The following is a 24496-nucleotide window of genomic DNA, read 5'->3' on the forward strand; positions in this document are numbered from 1 at the left end:
CAGTTGTTACCTGGAGCACAATTCCTTGTGACTGCCTTGAAAAGCAGGTAATGATGAAAACAGTGTGCCTGTGTTTCTAATGATGTTTTAGAATAGCACTGTGAAATTCTGTTCTTTAAGACAGATGACAGAGATGCTTTTTACCACTAAAATGCAAGAAAAGAATTAATGCTCAATAGAAGCATTTTTCCTCTCCTAATAGTGAAGCAGATAAGGTTTCTATCAAATACCCTATGAAGTCAAAATAATGAGGACACAAAAAGTATGCGTGAGATTCTTGAAGTTACAATCAGTATTTAAGTCCTCAGCAAAATAGAATTGTTCCTTTTATGTCTTTTCTTATGTAAGGAGATGCAAGTAGCTTTTTCAATTTTCTTTCTCCATCTGTAAATCCTGGGTTGTGTTGTGGTTTTTTTTTTTTGGTTGGTTGGTTTTGGTGTCCCAGTCCCCCCCCCCCCCAGCAGAGTTGCATGCCTTTCCTTTTTTGGCATATGAAAGTGTGAGGTATTCTTTATTTCTGTAAACTGGCTTTGTGTTGAAGGTATGGGCAGTGCAGCTTGCCAGAGGTGTTTTTCATTTGCTAGGTCTGCATTCTTAAGTGGGGGTGGGAAACCTTACCCCGCCTACTACCTCGGGTATGAGACTTTTATAGTGACTGTGTTCTAAAAACACATTACAAACTATATGGGCAATATTTTTCTGCAATGAAAGCCACTCCAAGGAGAGAGCAGTCATTTTACAGCCCATGTGAATTCTGTGGAGGGATCTAAAAGCACAAAGTTAGCACTGGAGTTGGTATTGGCTTAGGGCACTGCTAACGGGGTTGTTCTTGCAAACGTGCCTGCAGGCAACAAGTGTTGCAGAAGAAGGTGCCAGATCTTTAACAGGAATACAAGCTCTGAATATGCTAGCATTTTTTTAAAAATGCGTTGTGAAACAGTTTTTTGGTGGTGTGTCCTTGAGCCATGAGATTCTAGGTCTCAGTGCTGTTTTTTCACACTTAACGGCTTTTCCTCTGCTCACATGTTAATGCGGTAACTTAACTGAATAGTTTCCTACTTCACAGCTGTGTCTGGACGTTCCCACAGCTTACATCAGTGCTGAAGTGGTCTTCAGCTAGCCTTTCCTCTATGGCTGCTCTGGGTAGGTTTTAACCACAGCCCATTCCCTCTTCCTGAGTGATTTATTGCCTCATCTACCTGACTGCTGGAGTCTCATCTTTACGTGAGGAAGGCTCAGACTGCTGCTCCAAGGTCTTTTAGTGCATCTGTTGTCAGGGAGGTGTCTGTGAGATTCCCACATTGCCTTTCAGCAGTGATTCAGAACGTTTGCTTTCCTCTAGAAGATCATCGCTTCGTTCTTGAAACGGGTTCGATATGTGCTGGTATTGGGCACGTGCACTTCTGGAGGAAGCACGGTCTCCAGGGAAGCTCCCTGATGTGTCCTATATACAAATCCAGTCAGGCTGCGCATTTGTTAACAGGTACCCCAAGCATGAGCAGCTGCGTAGGACACTATCTAATTAGCCTTTTTTTTAATTATTTTTATTTGACTACTTTTTATTTACTATTATCCACGTTATTCCATCATGCTCTCAGTGTGAAGGGTCTTTTCCCTAAGTTTTGCTTTCAAATAATCCCTTTGGCTGCCAGCTGTAAGATCAGGTGGTGAAGGGGATGAGGGTCCTTGTCTCTAGCTCAATACCCCAAACCCACAGAAAATGGAGCTATTCTCCATCTTGAGAGGCAGTGTGACTTCGACAACCAGGGAGGTGGCTGGCCCCGCACTGCAGTGTCTGGTAGTCGCTAATTCAGGTCATCAGTGGGATAAACCAAACAACGGTAATTGGTCCATGCCTTACAGTGATAAGGAGGCTGAAATCTGGAAGGAGACTGCAGTCACGCTATATTGAGTGGTGAAACCCATCTTGAAAATAAGGCAAAAGAGAGAGAAAAGCCAGAAGCAGCTTACAGCTGGGTATAATCAGACAGTCTAGACAAGGTGCCTACACTGAAAAGGGAAAATAATACAGGTTAGCCAATATGTGTTAGCCAAGTGAACGTGCCCCCACCATTGCATCTGCGAGTTGATTGATCTCTTTGGTAATCTAGTGAGCGCACCAGTGTCTCCTCTCTGTTTGTTTGTTCTTTTATTACCTGCATCCATTTTGTTTCTCCTCTCATTATCTGCTGCAGCATGTTTATTCTTCCATCTCTAGCACTTTGCTGAAATAAATACCAGCCTTTTGCCATGACCAATGGCGTTTTCCTTCCTTGGAGTGCTGTAAGCTAAAAAGTTGTCTTAAGTGGAATCCTGAGGTTTACTGTTGGGCTGTGTAAGTCTTTCTCCTGGGAGGATGCACAGTGTGGGGCTCGCTATGGGTATGCAGAGCCCCACAGAAACTCTGCCTGCCGATAGCTTCTGCCCTGCCTCTGTGTCTGCAATGCAGCTCAAGCTTCAGAGTAGCACTGTGTCAGTTGTGGTGCCTTAAAAGTGAAGTCCAGTATGGTCTTCCACTCAGCTTATAATGTGATATCATGAAAAATGATGCGCTTCGTACTTTCTGGTTTCATTTTGTTAGTTTAAAAAAAAATCTTTACTGAACTTCTGTCCTGAGCGTAGGAATAAATGGCGAAATAAATGCAACTTGTGGTTGTTATGTTGTTGTTCTGTATATGTTCCTTGTTTACCAATTATATCTTACCTCTAGGGTAATCAACTTTAAATATCCACCAATAATCTGAACATCAAATGGTACTTATCCTAGAAGTACACCCGTGTAATCTATGCACATACATTAGGAGTATGCCAAAGTGTTTACTTAGTTTTTAATGTGATGTTCTGTATAATTTTCACATAGATTAGATACTGAAGGAAGTTTGCATGTATTTTTCCCCTAAAAGCTACATTCAGTAATAATGGGTAGTATTTATAGCAGTTGTGGTGAATTAGAAAACTGATTGGGTGAACTACTTGATTGCTGCTCATTTAGCAGTTACGCTCTTGCCAAATCTCTCAGTGAATTTTTGCATGGAAGTTTGTGTGTTTAAATATGCCCGCACCAGCCGGGAGCATCTGAGGACAGGGAGAGTTGCCTAGGCAGTACAGAAGTCAAAGCAGGATTTGCAGCATGTGCAAGAACTATTATTTGTCTGTAGAAATGACTTAGCAGCCTTGTGAGCTTGAAAGAGTTATATTTTGGTTTTAAGTGTTTAACCAGGAGCAGACATTTCAGGGACAGAGATGCAGTCCCATGAGGACCTTCTCAATTATAGGACTCAAAATCCTGAAGATCTTGAAGCATCTACAGATGTTACTCCTCTTCTCTTAATCTTGGCGTGCCAGCAGCAAGACACGTTTGGTCTGTTGTCCCAAGGTACAGCACAGGTCTCGCATGATGAAGGAAGAATTTCTCAGATTTTTTGGAACACTGTTCAGTACCTGCTCACTATATGTAAGTGGATAGGGGATAGTTTAGGATCTTGAGTGAAGGAAGCAGCTAAGTCTCCTAATCTTCTTTCTGTCAAGATTAGGTGCTTTGGTCCATTTCAGAGTCTGGTTTTGAAGACTCTTCACAAGGAAAAGGATATTTAAATTCATATTACTGGGACATCTGAGACTGTCTTTGGCTCTTCTTGTCATCAATGAACAATTTCCGCAAGTGTTACGTAGTGTGCTTGGCGTATCTCTGAGCACAATAAAATCGGCAATGTAAAAAATTTCACGAGAAAATAAACGTTTGCATATTCTCCTGGAAGGAGTTACGAAGCTTATAAAGTGTCACACGGTAGTATTTCCATTATGTAAAAGTGATCAGAATTGCATTTATTCTGACGTGCCTAGCACGATGTAGCAGAGTTACTCTTGTACACTGCAGATACGTTGTGTTCCCGTATGTCATCTATAGAAGGAAGAAGATCCCTTCATAAATACTAAGGGAATGTTGTTTCTCTGTTTTACTGATGTGCCAAATAATATATGTATTTGATTTCTTTAAACTGAGGTTGACTCTTTGTTAATAAAATGCAGTCTCACAGAGCACAGTGGACAAATTAACTGCTCTATCAACACAATATGTAAATACATCTAACCAGACAGTTAAATCAGGTTTATGGTGGGTTTCCATTGCTGCAGTTGTAATGCAGCCAGCCTGCAGATGAATCCGATACTCTTTCTTTCTCTTAGTTATAAAAACTGGAAAAGAGAGGTGTCTCCTGGTTTTGTTGCTTTTTAAAGAGTGATCTTAGTTCTGAATTGTTTTTTCATTTCCATGCCAGTTGGGAATAGTTCACTGATGACTCTGCTATCAAGCTAGATACAGTTCGTGACAGTTGTTAGTGCGAGTGTCCCTCCTTCTGCCTCTCAGAGCCACACGGAGCTCTGCGTTCATTTTTCCCCCAGTGCAGGTCAGCGTGCGTTACCCAGAGCCTTGCGCTGCTGGTGTTTGGTGGCCTCCCCGTGAGAAAGGCTTTGGACAAGTAGGGGCAACCTGCCCTTGGCTCTGCACGTCTGGCAGGTACGCTGCTCTCGCTTGTTCTGCTGGAGGGCATTGAGCTGTGCTAATAATTGCGCTGAAGCTAGAAATAAGCTTGGGAGTACCTCTATAAAAGGCAAGGGAATACGTGTCTTGAGTTGATGTCTGGGGTGGTGACTGCCCAGAAGAAGCACCTTCAGTGTATTTCTTAGGTCAGCAGAAAGATCATCTTCGCTTGGGTCTGGCACCGTGTTCACTGCTATGACTTCTCAGGTTGTTACTGTGGCATTTGAACCTAGATGTAGGTACCTTTAGGGTGAGGTGCAATTAATCTCGGTTCCTTATATAGACTATTAATAATATTAGCTGTGTCAAAACGGTGTTGTTATTGGCACTGCCCACCGTGTGGACCCGAGCGTGCGTGGTGCCAATTGCTCATCACAGGTAGCCAGCTTGGAGGATGTGGGAGGTGGCCAGATGAAGTAGATGCACTTTATGTATTTCACATGAGAAAGGAGCAAGTGCTTGTGTTACTGTGTAAGCTAATCCCACAAAGCAGAAAGCAGTCCCGAGCTGCCACGGTGCCTACGTCTGTCCCTAAGAGAACTCTGATGTGAAGAGAGAACCTGATGCAATGTGTCGTTCTCCACTTTACTGGCCCAAGTTGTTACTTTTCCACATTACGCCATGCTGGCACCAGGTCGTAGGGTTTTTGGATTTAGTTGGGTTTAAGGAAACTTTCATAAGAAAGTCTATTTAACAATGTCCAGGGATCTGGGACTGCAAGGAAGAAAAGGATGAGAAAAGGTTGCCCACTTTTGTTTTTTAGATTATATGTGAGGGTTTGTGTTATTAATCAAAATAATACAGTACAGCACAGCTTCTCTATCATGCACTGTGTTAATCCCTAGCCCTGCAGAGGTGGCTGGCTGTCAGGGTCAACAAGGCAGATAGCATCCTCAGGAAGCACCGCTGAAGCGTCGTACAGATGTCCTCCCTTCCCCTCATCACTCTCGGTAGCAACAGCAAATAATGCTATTAGGTTCCTTGGCTCTGATGTTGATCGCAGGAAGGCTGCAAAACACTGAAGTCTTTGGTTACCGTCAGTGATCGGAGCTCAACGTTGCAAGGAACTGGTTGCTTAATGGGTAACTAATTATTTAGTGTTTATTCTGTGAAAGCTATCTGAGGCTATTGTGCAGTTTTAGGATCTGGTTCTTGGTAATGAGCAATTCATAATTCCTACCTATTTGTGGTGTCCAAAGAAAAATGAGAAAAGGTTAAAGAATAAAAATGAAGGGTCCCATTAAAAATGAGCAGATCCTGTAATTACTCTGATTTCTAGTGAAAAGCAAGTGAAAAGTTTCTTTTGGAAGTTATTTTTTTTAGGGTACTGCTTCATTTACCTGATTCTGTAGTAATGGAAAAAGAGTTATCAATGAGTATGTAGTGTGAACAAAAGTTAGTGAAAAAACTCTGTTGATACTTGTTTGAATCTGGATCAATTCAGTTGTAAGAATAAAAGAGTGACAACTCATATTTTGCGTATTTGCCAAATAGCATTGACACGACATTAAGTAGCAGGTAAAGTCAATACAAGATGAAATTGATGCTGTTGTCCAGAATGCTGCAGAAATAGGAGCTGCTGGCTCTTGTTATTAAGTCCTGGATTAGTGAAAAGGCCACGCAATAAAAATTGCAGGAAGGAAAACAACTCAAGTTACGCTGAGCAAAGAGGGCTACTGGGTGTTATGGGGCATCTCCGCGTTATGTTCATGTGGGGGTTGAGTGGTAGTGGTTGGAACTGGAGGAGTGAAGGGTTATAATAGTGACGCAAACTTCCAGCTGGGGGAGAAAAAGAAACAAAACATGCATTTTAAAATCCTGTCATAGCTATCATAAGACCAGTGCAGCACAGTGGTTAATGGATTTTTTGGGTTTTTTTAATATCATGAAGATGTAACAGATTACTTTTGTCAGTTCCTGTACCTATTTGCACGAACCACAATATAAATAAAAAACAGGGTCACATCTTCTGTATTTATGTATTTATTATATTTATCTCACAACGGTCTTGTATGGCTGTGTATTATTTTTAGTCTGGAAACCTTATTTTTTCTAAGCAATTCATAAATTTGAGCTGGACAGCTGTGGGATCTAGTGCTGCCTCTGTTTAGTCTGACTCAGTGCTTCTGGTACCATCAGTTATTGAGGAGATAATGAGATTAAAATATCCTTTCCCTCATAAAGCGGAGCTGTTAATAAACTCTGTTGCATTCCATTGACAATATAACAGGGAGGTGGTTATGTCGAAACAACTCTGCTGGGTCTCGCTTCCTGAGCGAAGCCATTTCTATCCACTGCTGATGCGGCCTGCGTGCAGATATATATGTGTATATGCATATATATGGGTCCAGGTGTGAAATTTGGTTTGTTAAACACCTAGGAATGCCATCCCATTGAAGTCGAGGCGGCTGGCTCTGTGTACAAAACCGGTAATTTTACATGCAGCGATATTTTGACAGAAACTGGGGGTTTTTGGTGCTGTGGCCATGGTAGGAAGCGGCTGGTTTCTCTGGCTGCTGGTAGTTTCCTACAAAGCCAGGCTGTTGTTGTGTCCTCATACGTGCCTGTCTGGCAGCACTGTTGCTCTCCTCTCCTGGGAGCTGATGTGCCGCTTTTGCCCTGGAAACACGAAGGAAGCCGGAGGCTGTTCTTATTAGAAAAAATAACTCCCCTAAATAGGGGTTTGCTGCAAGCCTTGTGCAGTTACCAAGGGAGATAGCAGCTCTGGGTTGGGAATGTAATAATAAGCCTGTCATTTGTTCTGATTCTGCAGGATAATTGATAGCTGCGTGGACTCAAGTCCTAAACAAGGCTGTGATTAATGCTGGTCATAGGTGTATGGGCTGGTGTGTCTCTGTTGCTGATAGACAGTCCCAGCTTTCTGCCTCCTGTTTTTAAAAAGGGTACGTCACATGAGCCCCGCTGATTTGTTGAAATCCTGTATCCAAATATTTTCAATTTTATCCTAGTGTGACACGTTTAAAAGGCTGTGTTGTTTGTCTGTGAAGCTTGTGTGTGCTGTTTTCCTTGTAACAGCCCTTTAGGTATTCTCCAGGTGTGTCATCCTGTTACTTGAGCTCAGGGGTACATCTGGAGACCTGGCCTAACTGTCAATATCATGTGCATTAGTTCCTTAATAACAGGTCGATTTAAAGAAAGAGTTTTTGAGGGCAAATGCATGAAATTTCTGGGTTTTATTCCATTTTAGAGACCAATGAAAACTGTGCTCCTAAAAAAAGTCACTATTTACTTGTGTAATCCAGATTTTCCAAGATGAGGTCTAGTACTGAAAATTCAGTATTTTTGTGGAGAGTTTTACTCTGCAAAGCTATTTCCAGAATAAGGGTGTAATGAAAAAGAATTATATGTATATATAAAGTATAGGAAACTTCTGAAAGCTATACAAAATTGCTTCTGTAAAAGAGTTAAACAAAAAACTGTGCTTGCTTTATCCTGATGAGTATTTTGGCTCTTTCCTACTCAAGCATTTAAGCAGGGACACCTTCATTTTAACTGTCTTAAGTTCCACTGAGATCCTATTAGCTCTGTACTGCACATGCCAAGACATTTAGCAGTGTTTGGGCCAACAAGTTTGGAGATCCAGGTGAACAGCATAGAATAACATGCTAGGGAAGAGCCAGGGCACAGGTTCATTTAAGTGACAGAATAATAATAGCGATAAGATGTGCTTAATTTTATGCAATAGTCTGCAATGTTTTACATACTTTGACATGTATATTGCTGCTTAGCTGTAGTAATGCCCCCAGCATCATCAGGTGGCCTTCAGTTGGTGGGTTTCTGCTTGTTGGTGGTTTTCCTGACAGCAAGCTACCAGCATGTTGAAGAAAAAAACCTACAGATCTTAACTACAGAGGAGATGTGAGTAATTGAAGTTTTTGTCCCCAGCTTACAAAATAATGCAAAAGAGTGAGCTTCCTTGGATGTAATTTTCTTGTGTGTCTCTTGTGAAACTTAATCTATGCACAATACTGTGAACTTTCATGGAGCTAGACCCTTAAATGGTGAACTTCAACCCTAAACCCATATCCACTTTCAAGAAAATTTGCACTGTTGTATGTTGAAACCTATATATTGTGTATATCCCGTAGAAATCAATCTAAAAGCTGCCACTGGCTACGTATTTACTAAGGCAGGGTATACCTGTTCTACGGAAGTCTGGAGCTGCTTGCTGCATATGGAAGTTCAACTTCCAGAATGTTACTGAGCTGTTGTAGAGTTTAAAATACGTACCTTCTTTGTATACTTTTTCTAATGTGCTCTGAAGTGACTATGGCGTAATGACTTTGAGCTTTATTTCTGTATTTGTCGTGAAAAATAAACCATGCCTTTTAGAAGGCAGAGTCGAAGTACTGGATAAAGTACGCGGATAACCTTATCTATGTTTGTGCTTTCAGCCCATGTTCAGGGGACCTGCTGCTGATTTTTACATGAGTGGTATTTCCACATAGGGCTTTCATGCCATCAAAACCTTAATGATGGCTAAAATTATTTTTTCCTCTGTTAGGCCCATATGAAGAGACATGTGTGTTGGGTGACAGGGGAACTAGGATTACAGCAAAATATATGGAATAGTGTGAAGGACTTTCTGCTAACTGGTTCCTATACAGGGAGCAAATCCTCATGCTTATATTAAAAAAAAACCCAAAAACACACAACAACAACAACAACAACAACAACAACAAACCAACCAACCAACAAAACCCTACCAAAAAAACACACATGAGGAACTGTGCTGGTGTAGGCATAAGCACTGTGTTTTGGCTGCCAACATGCATCAGACTGCTTTTGCTGGCATGCCAGATGCCCGTGATGTGGACAGCGTGTGAATGTCACCTTGAAGCACATAACCAAAATAAAACTTATTGTTCTTTAATCTTGGAACCGCCAAATAAATTTTTGTATTTGTTTCATGACAAGTCTGCCAAAAAAACCACAAAGGCAGCTGTGTCCAGTGGCACACAATGGTAATCTACTGAAAGAGATCTATTTACTTAAAATTTATTTCAGAGTAATTTTAATGTGAGTTTTTACAAAATCCTAGCATTTTTTATGTAGCCCACCCCTTTGGAAAGTGTTTTCTCAGAGAGGGGTAGCTTCCCTTCTTACACAGGTCGCTGCCAGCAAAACATCAATTTTGGGAAAAAGAAAGAGTAATTGGATGAACTTTTGAGTGGAAGTAAGTAGTGTTTTAGAACCATCTCACGAAATCTTAAGCTCTCTGTGCCTTCTGTTGAAGGATAATGCTGATTAACGTAGGCGCACGAACTTTAGGGTTCAGGTTAAATGATGAAATTGGTTTCCTCCTTTGTTCTTCTCCAAAGGTGTCTGATTTGCTGCTGTCCACAGTGTCTTAAGTACGCCACTGGTTATACCCGGCCTCTTGATACCTCACTGGCTGCAGCTTTGTTCTGTTTCTGTGAAATGCTGTTTTCAAAGGTGATGAGTTTTGTACACAGCTGGCTTACATGACCTTGCTTGAAATTTGTCCTAGAAGCTCTTCTGAGGAGTGTAGAGGGTGAATCAAAGACTGATCACCCTGTATTTCGGTGTCTAAATTACTAGTTTCTGTTAGCTCTCTCCCTGCCTGGTTGTGTTTCTTCTCTTGCCGTTTATAGTTGTCTGGTGCGTATCTGCTGAGCTACTCAGCTGAAAACTAAAATGTAGGTCACCCACTAACTTCAGTCATCTCATTCTAAGCATTGAATTTGTGCTCTTCTCTATTAGGATTCTTGGAATCCTTCCTTAGAAGAAGGCAGGCATGGGCTCAGGGCAGAGCCTCACAAGCGCTAGGAGGAGGTGAGGGAAAGTCCAGGTTATTTAACATTAGCTGTTCGGTTATTTCTGGGAGTGCAGCTTTCTGTTGCTACTAGACGTTCCTGGATCTGACCTCCATCTCCTTGTGACTCCATTAATTCCTATCGATAGAGCTAAAACTGCAGTGCAAACAGTTGTAGGGCCAAATTCTGCTGTTACTGACATTAAAATGGGATTTTAGTGCGGTGGAGAGTTTGCCTGAGGGAAGGCAAAATGACCACCTCCTCTTCCATCACTGCCTTGTCCCGAGGGCTGGTGCTTAGTGCCCTCAAGCATGTTTGGCAAAAAGGTCTCACAGCTTCTTTTTTGGGGGGGAGGCGGGATAACTGCTGGAACAAGCTAAAACATCGAGCTGGTGGCTGCCCTGAGGGTCTGGGGGTGTAGTTAAAGGTGACACAGGTGACGGTGGCCCAGTTCCTCTCCCAGCTACTGAAAGCGATTAAAAAAGACGAAGCAGGAGTTGTTCCCTCAGGCTCTGCTGCGTTTTTAGCTGAGTGTGCCCTGGCCGTTTCTCTGGCCGAGCCATGGCTGCTGACAGTTTCTGACCCTGTCCCGCCCTGGCACTGTTCCCGCAGTGTCCTGCTGGGGAAGGGCCGGCCACGATTACCCGGGAGCTCATCCGTTGCACAGAATTGCCCCTTCACACTGATCAAGAGTGTTCTGGGAGGAGGTGGCCTGCTTGGGGTTTTTGTTTGATTTTTCCCCCCCTCCCAGAAGTCCAACCTGCAGCAAATCTTCCTTGATTATGGCTTAAACTGTAAAGCCACTCGTACCGCCGTTTGGATTTTCCTCTCGAGAATCAGAAGACCACAAGATAACTTCTGCAGCTTAATAGAAGTCGCTCTGATCCAGCACGTTTAGTTGGCTGGGTTTGGATGATATTACTTAAACCCGCTGATGCAAAAGCATTCAAAACTTCCTGCTGTGTTTGTTCATTTTGCTTTGGTTGGAATACTGCATTCTGGTCAGGTTTGACTTCCAGATGGGGTTTAAATGACGGGATTTAAAACTGTTCATGGATCCTGCACTCTCTTTAGTAGAAGATAAAAACTCTGTGCATTTTAAATTGCATAGTAAGGAAACAAACAAACGAAAAGGCAATGCATTACAGATATCACATTTGATAGTACTATGGAAATTCCCCATATATGTGATCACAGGTTATGCTGATGCTAGATGAGACTGAAAATGAACTTTGATTAGAATGAAACGTTACCTCAATGAACACTAATAGGGAATTTACTTTCTGGGACAGAATAGCTTCTGTATTTAAACTTGAAGACTAACTTTCAGTGAAAGCTTTGAAGCATTTTCAGATAAGGCTTATCTGTACTCATGTTGCAAGATCGCCGTTTTGTGGCAGAATCTATCTTTTATTAGCCCTTCTTGATTGCCAGGGTAAAATAATCAGTGTAAAGTGACAGGATAAAATTCAAATCATCTTAATAAAGTGTTACATCTATTATATGGGTTATAATTAAGGTGCTTCTCTAACCTTTTGCCTGTGTAAGGCACTGACTTGTTTTTGTCTCCAGAATGCCCCCTCTGACATTTTCCCATCGTCTCTTTTCCTATTAGCCCTGCGAAAGCTATGTTAAACCGTGCTGCCTGCCACGGTTTCTAATGCTTGCTAACCTGAGTGTGATTGATCTCATTGTCACTTTCTGTCTCTAATGGTCCTAGTATACTATTTCCAATAGTATCTTTTTGATAGATAATACACTTTGCCTGCTAAAAGAGTTGAAAATTAAATGACTGAATTCCAACAGTTGTATTTATTTTTTTTTTTTTTCAGAAGAAGGCATACTGTGCCAGGTTCTTCTGTTCTTCAGTACTTTATAAGTCAATAGGACAGCTGTGGAATAAAATGATTTTTAATGAGAAGCTATGAGGGAATCTGGCAAAGAAATAATGGTGAGTTACTTGGGAAACTTCTACATTTTTGTAACAGCCTATTCTATGGTGTCTTAGTCAAATGATTTGAAATAATGTTCAGAGCAAGGCAGTAACAGTTCCGTATGTAGATATAGTCATAATTAAAAGAAAGAAAACTGTAAACATCTACTTCTTTTCCCCATTCATAGTTGATCATGTAGCAGAATGCCTTTACAAAGACATTATTCATTTGGCAGTGTCCGGGGTGGGGTATACTGCTGTGGGCTCTCGCAAGCACCGTTAATTTGTGAGTACTTAACTAAGGTGATAGTGGTGAAGCCTCTAACTCTGTGCTCTACAAAGACAGCTGGGAGAAGGCGAGCCAGAAAAGGTGCAATATGAAAAATACATACCTTTTCTTTTTCTTATCTAATGACTTCCAGTGTCAAATCAACAACTGTCTCTTTTAAATGAGGAGGTGTGAAAGTCTCTTTTGATACCAGACCCATCACAAATACGGAACTACTTTTTTTCAAACTTGCATAAGCAACTCTGAGAGAATAGTGGCAGACGAGACACATGGATAACATGCTATCAAGCTGAGGTATACAGTTGTAGCATTATGCGGTAGTAAAAACTGCAGCTATAAGGAAGATGTGATCAGACTTCTTTTGCTGTAAACAAGAAAAGGGTGAAAAAAAAGCCCCCTGACTTCCTGCTGAAACTTCTTGCATTTTAGTTAAAAAGGTGATTTTTTTTTTTTTTCCCCCCATCAGCTTTCTGTAGGTAAAACGGTATAGCGTCTGACACACTTCTTGCTCATACCAGCCATTTGAGAGCCGATTAAAACTAGTCAGTCCTTTGCTGGAATTGAGAAAAAAGGCGTATGTGTGCTCAGCCATTGCCAGCTAATTAATAAATTAATCTGTATCTCAGTTAAACATATGGTGGCTTGAAGAAAAGGTAGAGCTTTTGTGGTCTTAAAGATTTCTTTGTTGTTTTGGTAAAAGAAATGTTATGGTTTGCACTTCAAATGGTATTATTGCAAGCAGTCCCCAAGATAGTAAACAGTTGGCTTATTGGGTAGGAAGTGCTGAGGTCTTTCAGAGTGGCCATAGGTGGGGTTACACCTTTGCAAGAGCAGCGTGTTGGATGTAGAGGGTATGTTTGACTGCAGGGAATGGAAGGGACCATAACCATTTACTGACTTTTTGTTGTTACTGGGCAAGCATGACAATTATGTGCTCTATAAAAGCAAAGCCTGTGTGTTGTAGGCACTCAAAGACACTAAAAACACTTCTTGTAGAGCTTGAAAATGTGGAATGTGATGGGCGGGATGGGATTTGTTCTAGCCCCAAAGAGAGCATCTGCCATGGGATATCCAGTGGGAAGAATGACGCCTTAAAGGGAGAAGCCTCAGACCAGTCCTGCAATGAGAGTCATCTCTGGTAACTCTGCAGCACTGGGAAGGAGGGCATTGTGTTTGGAAGGTGCCGTTGGTGGCAGAGACCGAACGAGAAACCCAAGGTGCCACTCTCCTCTTGGGTCTTTCCGTTTCAATTACACTTAGGTGATTCACCAACAGGGGTTCTGATCTCGCTTGTCTTCTACAGTCATTGATTTATGCTGTTCCTTTAATATCACTGGGTTCCTTGGCAGTAGAACAGCATGACTCCATGCATATTTATAACAACACTAATTTATCAAGTGACAGCGAGGCAGATAACTCTTGGAGGAAGGTTGTGTAGCAGCCATGCATCTGCCCGTTGCCACTAATGCCATCCGCTGGAAAATAAGATGCCAAGGAAGCCTGCTAAATGTCTTTGGATTGATAACTAATGCTTATGTTCAGTGTTCTGGCTATGTGTTATAAATGTTTGGCATGTTAACTATACCTTTCACCTTTGGATATACTGTTTATGAAGGCTAGGCACATTACAAATACAGTAGCTTTGTAGTATACTTGAGGTTGAACTAAGCAAATATTAGTGCAGTTCTATCCACAAACAACTTTCCATCTGAGCTGAGAATCTAAGTCATGATGAGGAAACTGGTAGTAATAAGATTTCTTTGTTATGTACTTCAGAAATGTGTTTAAACCAGAACTAACTTGGCCAACACGGATTACTTTACTTTGTGATTAAAAAATGGTGTTAGAAGTATGGATGCGAATGAGAAGGAGCTTGAAGGAAGGATATGGCAGTGGTCTCAGTAGATAATAGGGAAATGTCAGATGATGGAGAACTTTAGAATCAACTTTCTTGGTCGAGGGGATGGGGCATTTGTAGTGCGCACTGAGCTTAAATGCAAGACGTACACGAAATACTAAGTTGCCTTTTGAGTGAGTCAGAAGTGCTGTTCTGCAGTCATAGGTCTATGTTGTGTGTCAGCGTGTGGTGGGCTGGCATTGCTGCACCCTGCTGTCTTTTAGTTAGCTTGCCGTAGGGGTCAAAAACAGACTTCTGCAGCTTTTTTTTTTTTTCCCTTATGATACTTGGGTGAAGCACGCTGCTCATACTACTCCAGTTTTCCCCTAATAAGTTTATGAGGATTCAAAAAAGTAGTTGCCATATTGGTACTTATTTCTTTGTTCTGTTTTGTGCTTATTCCTTGCTCTCTGTTCAGGCATCTCACGGTAAGGGGGACTGCAGAGAATGTATTCCTCTTTCCAGTTTCTTCTCTGTTCTCAGTACTCAGCCAGGTATTTCCCCAGAAGTTTGGTAGTCTTCCGTATGGTGCAATACCATCAGGATGTTAAGTCTGTATTTTATTTCTTTTTAAATATACGTTATACTTCTATCCTTTGGAAGATTACTTGTTTCTGCTGTATCTCCTGAAGATTTGTTATACCCTTCTCCCTGCCACTATTTGATAAGTTGGTAAAGCCTAACAAAGAAAATCTGCCCTTCGGCAAATCTTTTGCCTTAATGCTTCTGCTTTACAGAAATCACAGTTTGTGTTACCATCTTTAAAGAACTACGTATGAGTGGAGTTGGGGAGTGCTGATGGGATCTAAGGTATGTTTATCGATATTCAGCTTATTCCTATTGGCTGTTCTTACTTCTCTTGCTGGTGCTTCACCTGTAATCTGTAAATCTTCACCTATTTTGCCTCTGTCACTTGCCCAAAGCAGATGGCTTTCTCTTTTTATATCTGGGACTTGGATTTTAATCTGGACTAGACCACAGCCATAAAGCAGGTTTGTTTTTTTTTTTACTTTTCACTTGCCCAACATCTGAAGAGAAGCATTGTACAAAAAACGTTCAAAGGTTTGACACTGATAAAAACTAAATTTCTGCATGTGTTTTCAAACTTAGTGTTAGGTCTTGAGCTGTCACTTACGGATCCTGTGATCTTAACTGCTTTTAGAAAATCTTGCATATGGTTTACGTGTGTCAGGCAAATACCTACATAAAATCTGATTTCCAAAGGTCGGCTCTGGAGATAAGTTTCGGTGCATTGACAGCAATCCTGCTAAGCCTTGGTGATGGGCACGAACATGCAAACATTATCTCCTCATGTCATGGTCCATGCTGGGAGATGGATTTTAGATTTAAGTACAGTACTGAGGCTCGGTATTTTTTTACCGTTTGGTGCAAAACTGTAAGATCACTTTTTTCTTTTTCTCCTCAGGGCATCGTCTGGTTTGCTCATTGCTGCCGCTGTAGGAATGACTGCCCACGTGGTTGGCATCTGAAAGCTATACTCGGGGACTAGATGAAATCATTAATATGTGAATTAGGGAGTTCAGATCCTCCTCGAAGTGAAGCTGCAATCACAGTCTTGGTTTAGGACCTAACACTTCTTTATCTTCAGCTTCCTGTGATATTGGCTAATCGATGCTTTATGTGATGTAGCTCCTGTAGCTACACAGGAGTCAAGGGAAGGGAGAAATGAAGGATGTTTTCTGTTCCCTAAATAGCAAACAAGAAGGGGCTCACCTCCAGCAAGGCTAACCTTTACATCATTGTGTCTGGAGTGTATTTCTGTAATAACAGTTTATCTTGTGGTGTTTGGAGTTTGTGTTCCATTGTTTCCCTGCTCACCCTGCTCTGCCCCAAGTGGTCGGTCTGTATTGATAAATGATGCATTTAGGACACGCGATGATAACTGTCAAAGTGAAAGCCTGAAAAACATATCACTGAACTGATGTACAATGAATGGTGGGAACCCAGATTCCACAAGGGGGGACAGGATCTCTGTGTGCGGGTCTGAGATTTTAGCCCCTAGGTTTCCTCCTCGGAGACACCCAGGCTCTGAGCACTCAGGAAAAGATCTGTCAACTTGTGGCACAGTCCCAGCCACCTTGCCTGGGGTAAGGCGAATCGTCCTCCCACCCCCATGGTTAGTACTAAGGCAGGTCAGCTCAAAGTGTAGCTGCGTGTATGTATTGGGAAAGAGTTTTACTAATATGTGTTCTGGGCCTCTGTGTTTACATGGCTGTATATTGGGGGTTTTTTATTGAAATGAAACCTCTTTAGAGTTCCCCATTTCAAAAGACTGCTTTGTCTTTGCAAGAGAGTAAGAACAGTTGTAAAAGCTGTCAGAAAAGTCAAGCTCTTAAAGCTAAGGTATTGTCTTAAACTCTTTGATGTAAACAATGCTCTAGGTAGTGGCGTGGCTTTCTCCCAGTTACATTGACTTTATTTAAAAGGGATCCTGACATGCTCTGGAGCCTGTACCTTGTTGCTCTTAAGAACTCCAACCAGAAATTTTTCAGTAATTTAAACAGAAAGTGTAGTTTCAAATATTCTCAAGTGGCAATAAAAACCAAGGCTTTGTTCTGTGTTGCAGGCATCATTCTCAAAGGTTAAAATTTCAGCTGTGTTAAGTAGTGATGAATTGAAGCAACAACTTGCAGAGTTAACAAATTAAACATTACAAAGCAAACAAATCAAAACCATGACAACTAATGAATGGGTAGATGAAAATCTTTGTATTATCACTACATCGGAACAAGTACTTTATCTACTTTAAATGTAGTTCCAAAATTTGCATCTGCTTGTAATTTGATAATTAGCATGCTAAATTAAATGGAATACATTAACTTGTGATTTTTTTTTATCATTAAACTGGCATTTTTTTTCTTTTTTCTATTTAAATCTCATTACATTCCAATAACTTTATTTAAGGAAATATCTTTGTAGGTATAGAGTATTTCTGCATTAGCCTGAAGTTATTAATGAAGCAGTACCTGGGCCTGTTCTACTGATGGTTATGCGAGCATTTTTGGTCCTGTAGCTGCCCAGTGCTGTGGCACGTTGGATGGTGTTCACCCACCCTGCACCTGGAAGCCTTGGAAGGATGTATCAAGAAGTGATGGTGCCCCCGTGCTCGGCCCTGGGGAGGCCCCACCTCGAATGCCGGGCTCAGGTTTGGGCCCCTCGGGACAAGAAGGGCCTTGAGGGGCTGGAGCGTGTCCCGAGAAGGGCAGCGGGGCTGGGGCAGGGTCTGGAGCACAAGTGTGCTGGGGGGCGGCTGAGGGGGCTGGGGGGGTTTAGCCTGGAGAAGAGGGGGCTGAGGGGAGCCCTTCTCGCTCTCTGCAGCTGCCTGAGAGGGGCTGGAGCGAGGGGGGGGTCGGTCTCTGCTCCCAAGTCACCAGTGACAGGACAAGAGGGAACGGCCTCAAGCTGCGCCAGGGGAGGTTTAGGTTGGATGTTAGGAACAATGTCTTTACTGACAGAGCGGTCAGGCACTGGAACAGGCTGCCCAGAGAGGTGGGGGAGTCACCGTCCCTGGGCGTGCTTTAAAAACCTGTAGCCGTGGCACTTGAGGACATGGTTTAGGAGGCCTGGGGGTGTTGGTCTGCTGGTTGGAGTTGGTGATCCTAGGGGTCTTTTCCAACCTTAATGATTCTTTGATTCTCTGTGGCAGGCCAAGGATAGCAATGGGTGAAGCATCACAGGCTGCTAATACTGTTGGTGATGGAGGATCATGGACTGGCTCACTCCCAGGAGTGTTGCTATTCTAGACTTGTCCCAGAAACCAGAACCACTTTGGAAGAATTTGTTAGTTGAAATGGCACAATTGGAGATTTTGATGCCTTTTTTTCTGCTTTGCAAAACACAGGTTTTCCTTGAGAAATCCCTGTGCTGGAAAACTTATGATTGGTGCTAAAAGACAGTGTGAAGTTCAGGTAATTTTTTTTGGGGGGGGGGGAATACACGCTTTTTGTATATTGAAATAAGTGTATTATTCCTGACAATGGTTTAGAAACAGATTTTAGTTTTTTTCATTTAAGTGTAATTTGTCTTGCCCAGTTTCATGTTAGGTGACTGAAGTATTCGAACTTTCGTAGACTTATTTGACTTGTTTTCCTTTTGCCTAATAAGGCTGATGTTGAAAAGTACTGTTATTTTATTTTATTTTTTTAACACAACAGGATGGGCAAAATACTTTTGGAACGTGTGAACCCGTCTGAAACTTCATCTGTTTCTCTCATCAAAAACTTTTCCTTCCAGCTGGCAATTTTCTTAGTGTTTCCCTTTTCTATCTCTTCTCCTGTCTGTTTGCTTGGAGCGGTTGCCTCACTGAGGAGACCAACTTCACAAATGAATTACTGTGGGGTAACACGTTTCCATGTGCTGCTTGTTTAGCGTTAAGTCACCTTCTGTTTGCTCCTGTTGCTGGTGATTCAACTGTTGGGTGAGGCTGTGAAGCACACACGTTTCAGGTTACCTCCTGGTGTTGGGTCCATGATGGAGCAATTTGGGAAACGCTGGATGGGAAGGAAGTCTGTATTTAACATTGAGCATTTAACTGAACGTGACCCCTGCTTCAGCTAAGCCACAGCTACATTGCGCAAGTCCCTTAACGAACCTTACCGAATGGGGTCTGGCGTTGCATGTGGATGGGTCTACCTTGGTTTCCTATTGCTTCACACAGCAAGCGGGCCTGAAAGCAAGGGCTGTTAGCAGCAGCGAATAATCAAGGTGGAAAATGACGGCACTCTGGGGTAATTGTGTTTTAAGGAAACCTTTATTCTTGGTTCATCTGAGGGTTGGGGAGGCCTTCCTGGGAGTTCTCTTCTATTTTGAGCAAGGGAGGTTTTGGATAGAGGTATGGCACTAACCGTTGTGCTGGAAACTGACACTGGTAAATTAAGTCAGTGCTTATGTTCAAAAGGCAATTTGTTTGTGGCTTAGAATACACGATTGAAGAGCTCCTTCCCTTTTGAGAAAGGAAGAACAAAGACGTTGATACAAGTCCATCCATTTAAGCAATGCATTAGGGCTGAATTAGGGATGGCAAGAAAATGATAATTTCCATTAGTGCCATTAGTAGTAGTAATCTGTCTGTGTAAACTTAGCACTCCACCCGATAGCTGCAACTGCTTTGAGTCACCAAGTATTTTTTTAAAAATTGAAAAATCAGTTTCTCTAAGATGTCTTTAAGAAGGTACTTTTGTATTGGAAGATTGAACATAAAATGGTAAACAAAGAAAAGCAAACCCAAAAGTAACTCAAAATGAAAAAAACACCTCAGACCCTTGATTTTTTATTTTGATTTTATATTTAATATTTACCTTGACATTTTAGATGACTCTGAAAGGAATTCATGTTGCAGCTACAGTTCTTCAGCATTTAAAAAGTGAAGATTAATGTGGAAACTATGAAAACAGCCTACAAAAATAGTTAGTTTGTCTGACTACATTTGCATAGCACCAAATCAATAATATGTCCTGTACTCATAGAAGAAAAGTTCCTTAATAAACATCCATGAATAAAAACCCTGGAGTGGAAAGCTCCTGTTCTGATCTAAATCAAATTGCATGACATCTGTGTTCTCATCTGAAGATAATAATAGCAGTTGGCCAGACTGCATATGGGTGCTAATAAGAGCCCTAGAATCGTGCCTTACTGAACTTGTTGAGGCTAAGGAAAGAGCTGGTTAATAAAAGGGTTTTTTGGTTTTTTTTTTTGATAGGTGAACTCCTCAAGGGGGTGTTATTTTTCACAAAGTGGTATCGTCAATCTTTGGGTTTTTACTAATGATATCTCAAAATACTGTGTGCCGTGAGAACTTTGATTGTTGTCTTCCATCTGTTTCAGAGAAGGGAGGAAGAATGATGTATTTGAACAGCAGCAAGCTAAGTGAGTTCATACAACTGGTTGAAAGGACCTGAAACCTTGAACATAGTCTAACTGATAGCAGTAACTTCAGAACCTCTCTAGAACTTGAGTTTTTCACATAGATACAGAATTAAAAGGAAAAAATCGTTGTAGCTACTTGTGTTACTTTATTATGTGTCTTCTGTACTTTTATCCTAGAATGTGTATTTATACTATTATAAATTACCAGTTGAAATAAGAGTAGAAGTTTTAGTCAAGAGAGGCATCTCCAATGATGGAGAAGCTGATCTTGTGTCCTCATGGTTTTACTTCGTGGATCAGCTCATGAATAGCTGCGCTTGGCAAACTGAGGCTTACCTGGTTTATCCTGTAAAACCAAGTGAGCCACCTGAAAATATTAATCTCATGTATTGTCTTTCTTGAAACCATGTTCTCTTTTATCAGAGAGTTATCTTAGTTCGACTGGAAGGCTCTTTGGGGGTTCATCATCATTAGTCTCCCTATCCAGATGCAGGAACAAGAAAACTGACAGATGTTTGCCTAAGTTTGCTCTTACGGTAGAGATTCGCAGATTCCCCAGATGCTTTGTACTGGGGCTGCGCTGGCCTTGTTTACAGAAAGTTTTGCCTGAACCTCAATAATCTCTCCCAAAAATACAGCCTGTTCATGCCTGTTCTTCCCAAATGATTCAGGAATGGGGCTGACTTTTCTCCTCTTCATAATAACCTTTATATGGTTGAAGACATAAGTGCCACAAGTGCTGTGAGGTTTGATGGGTTTTTTGTGCTTTTTTTTTTAAAGACACTCTGTTCATTCAGCTCTTTTTAGTATGCTCTTTAATTATAGTTCTTGTGGTTTTCCTCTGAACTTCTCCAGTTAATTATAATGCAGTGACGTGATCTGGATGCGTGTTGTAGAGATGAGGTGGTGAATACAAAATGGAGATTGCATTTCTGCTTACAGTGTGCAGAGTTCCTGCTGTACGTGCCTGGAGTGAGGTGCTTCTTTCTGCAGCAGTGTTACTTTGTCATACATTCACTGAATTTACTGCTTATAGAAAGTCCCAATTCTCTCTGTACAGCATCGTCCCCTTCTCCTGAGGTCCCCCACATGTGTTCTTGCTTCTGATGTAACTTCTCCTGTGTGGATTATGGGCTTGTTTGCATAAGATTTTTGTACTTTTCTTCCAGTTTCTCAAGATAGCTTCCAATTTTTGTCTCGTTCTCCAGAGTTATTTTTACCCTTTTCATCATCATCTGCGTATTTTTGTAGGTCTACTCTATAATTCATCTTCTAAATCATTAGTGAAGATATTAAAGAACACAGGACATATCTCTTCAGAACTGTACTTGAAACATCCTTCAGGTTGAAAGAGAACGTTTTAGCAACTACTCTTGTGCCTTTTTACCTAATTGTGGAACTTAATTCACTTTTTCTAAATAAAATGTATGTCACTGGTAGAAGCCGTAGTAAAGACATTTCATATTTATGCACTAATCTAGTTACTCTGTCAAAGGTGGAAATTAGGTTGGTTTGACATGATTTGTACTTGACAAATTCATGCTGGCTGTTTGCTATCCATTTATTATCCCCTAGGTGCCTGTAAATTGATTAATAATATGTTCTGGTATCTTTCTGCGTAGCACAAGTTAAGACTACTGATCTCTAATTCCTTGAGTCCTCCTTCCTCCTGTTTTTGAGATAGTCCCAGATTTGTCCTTTGCTTGTCCTTAGGGACATCCCGAGTCCTCTGTCAGTTTGGGGTTTGCTTCTCCTAGTTCTGAAGATAATTAAAAGTTATTTTTTTGCCTACCCCTGCTGATCTGAATTATTCTTAATAGACAGTGTTCTTTAGCTGGCTTTTTCCCCACTTTTGGGACTTGAGCTTCTAAACCCTGGTTAACTTGGCCTTGAGTATCTGGTAATGTCTAGTATTTCTGAAGAATGACACTAAAAATGTCTGACTTGAGACATTTTTACACTTGCATACAGGATTATTTGTCTTCCCTAGTAATCAGTCATTAGTACTTTCCTTTGTCTCTACTCTGCAGTACTTAAGATACTGTCATTTTGCATTTTACATCCTATGCTACTTGCCATTTATTTTATACCTTGGACTTTTGGTTTTATGCCTTTGTGCTTGTACAGTTCTCTCTTGCTGGTTTGCAGGATGCCGTATCAGGCTATATCTGACATGATCAGCAGGCAGGATGCCCTGAACGGAGCTGTCCTGCTCTCTCCTGCCCTGCCACATGTTTCCATGCCCCTTCTCTAGGTGGACACTCAATTGCTCGTATAACAAGACTAACCAATTTGGTTTCATCTTTTGATGGGTTTTTTGGCAGGTTGTTTTTCCATCACATTGGTAAGCTGATTAATTCATCCTGCAGCTGCATGATCACTAGATCCAGCACAGGAAGGGAACAGGAATTGACAGTGCACAGCAGAGGGAAGAACAGATGGACCTGTTTGGTGGCAGCCCCCAGCCGGAGTGAATGTGCCATGAGAATGCATTGAGTCATTTCCCGATGTGCTTCGGTTTTGTCTTTTTTAAGAGGAAATTATTTTTACGTCCTTATGAAGCTACCCCAGTATTCATACTGGTATTCCTTTCTTGGATTGGAATTGTTCGGCTTCTCCTTAGCGCAGTCCCCTGCAGGAATGGCTGACCTTTCTGCTTTCCTTTATTCCTCAGCTTGATTCCAGTATCCCCAGGGTTTTCCGAAATCTATAGAGTCAGGAGTTTTCAACCACTTTATAACTGAGGTAAAAATTATTCTCCCTCCCATACACTTACAATGTAATAAGGTAATGAAGAGGCCAGAGTGGATCCTGACTGGTGGCATGGAAGCATGGACCCAGAAAATACTGGGCCATGTTGCAACTATTGTCAGCTTTCTTCACGGCCTGCAACCCTTTGGAGAAGATATTCAGAGCAGTTTTCAGGAGTTCACAGCTGATGTACAGCAAACAAGTGGTGAATGGTATCATTTTTGGTCCAGTCCTATTCAGCTTTTTAATTAATGTCTTTCCTAGTGGAATACCCTTGCTGTGGTTTTGAATATTGAGCACTGAGAAAGGAAGAGATGGAGATGTTTTGAAAGTGTGGCTTACACTTCAGGAGGATTTTCACTACTTAAGAGTAGTCTGAAATAAATGGAATGCGATAGAAGAGGGATATATGCAGTGTACTGAACTTGGGCAAACATAATCCACATAAATATAGGTGGTGAATGGCTGCTAGGTGTCTGTTTCAGAGAAAAATAATTGGGGATACTCTGAACGAAAATTAGTGTAAGTCAATGGTCAGACCAATGGGTCTGTTGCCAAACCCGAATGTCAGGAAAAAATATTAGAAATCTAGAATATCTGTAAGAACTAGGTGTGTATTCTAATGAGGAGAAGAGAGATGAGAAGTTAAATAGGTAAAAGCCTCCTGGAAGGTAGATCTCTCTATTATTTTGGCAAAGAAAGAAATAGCAGGGGGAGGAGTAAGTGTTCAATTACAACACAGTAGCAAGAAGAAAAGGTTCTGAGAGTAGGCAGTGTTAAGCATGGAAATAAATGATCACGGCTGTGGGATCTCCGCTATAGGTGTTTCCAAATATGCTGGGGACGCGTTTGTCAGGAGTGGTTTTTTGGATACAACTTATCCCACTTCTAAAAAGCAAGAAGTAAATACCTGAAGGTACTTTCTAGCTCTGCATTTTGGCGTTTTTTATTCTGTTGCTGTTATTTTTGCCTTTGTTTTGGCAAACCTCTGTTGATTCAATAAATTTTGCTTTTACAGTTCTCTTAGTTCCTTCTTAAATAAAATTAGATGTCAGCTAGTGGGTCTCTTGGTAACTTCTGCAGCCTGTTGGGGGCAGCGCTGTCCCCACTGTACTCTCAGAATCAGTGCGTTGGCCTCAGCCTTTTGCATTGCTTTTTGCAAGCTATTTAAAACTGTAATTACTGCGAGGTCTTGCCTAGATGATAATTCTGTTGTGTTTTCCTGCTACAAACGAACGTGCCTTCCTTGTGGCACCTGGCAGCACGTGTTGCTGCCGGTACTTACTAAAAAGCTGTCCCTGCCTATGGTATAGTTGTACCCCTTTGTCTTGTTCTTATTTGTTGCCAGTGTCGTCATTTGTGTATTAAAATGTCAGATGATACATGAGATGTGTGTTTATTT

At 41.5% G+C, this 24496-nt stretch overlaps 1 long non-coding RNA gene across 1 annotated transcript in view; it reads left to right on the plus strand.

The window, feature by feature from the left end:
* Window positions 1-17344, plus strand: part of LOC142064441 (uncharacterized) — a 95114-nt gene extending 77770 nt beyond the window's left edge. The window contains exons 2-4 of the long non-coding RNA XR_012663099.1: window positions 12171-12289; window positions 15195-15267; window positions 15884-17344. This is a non-coding gene — a long non-coding RNA (uncharacterized LOC142064441). The remainder of the gene's footprint in view (window positions 1-12170; window positions 12290-15194; window positions 15268-15883) is intronic.
* The last annotated feature ends 7152 nt before the right edge of the window (window positions 17345-24496 follow it).

Source organism: Phalacrocorax aristotelis, chromosome 14, assembly GCF_949628215.1.
Source record: "Phalacrocorax aristotelis chromosome 14, bGulAri2.1, whole genome shotgun sequence".
Lineage (NCBI taxonomy): Eukaryota > Metazoa > Chordata > Aves > Suliformes > Phalacrocoracidae > Phalacrocorax > Phalacrocorax aristotelis.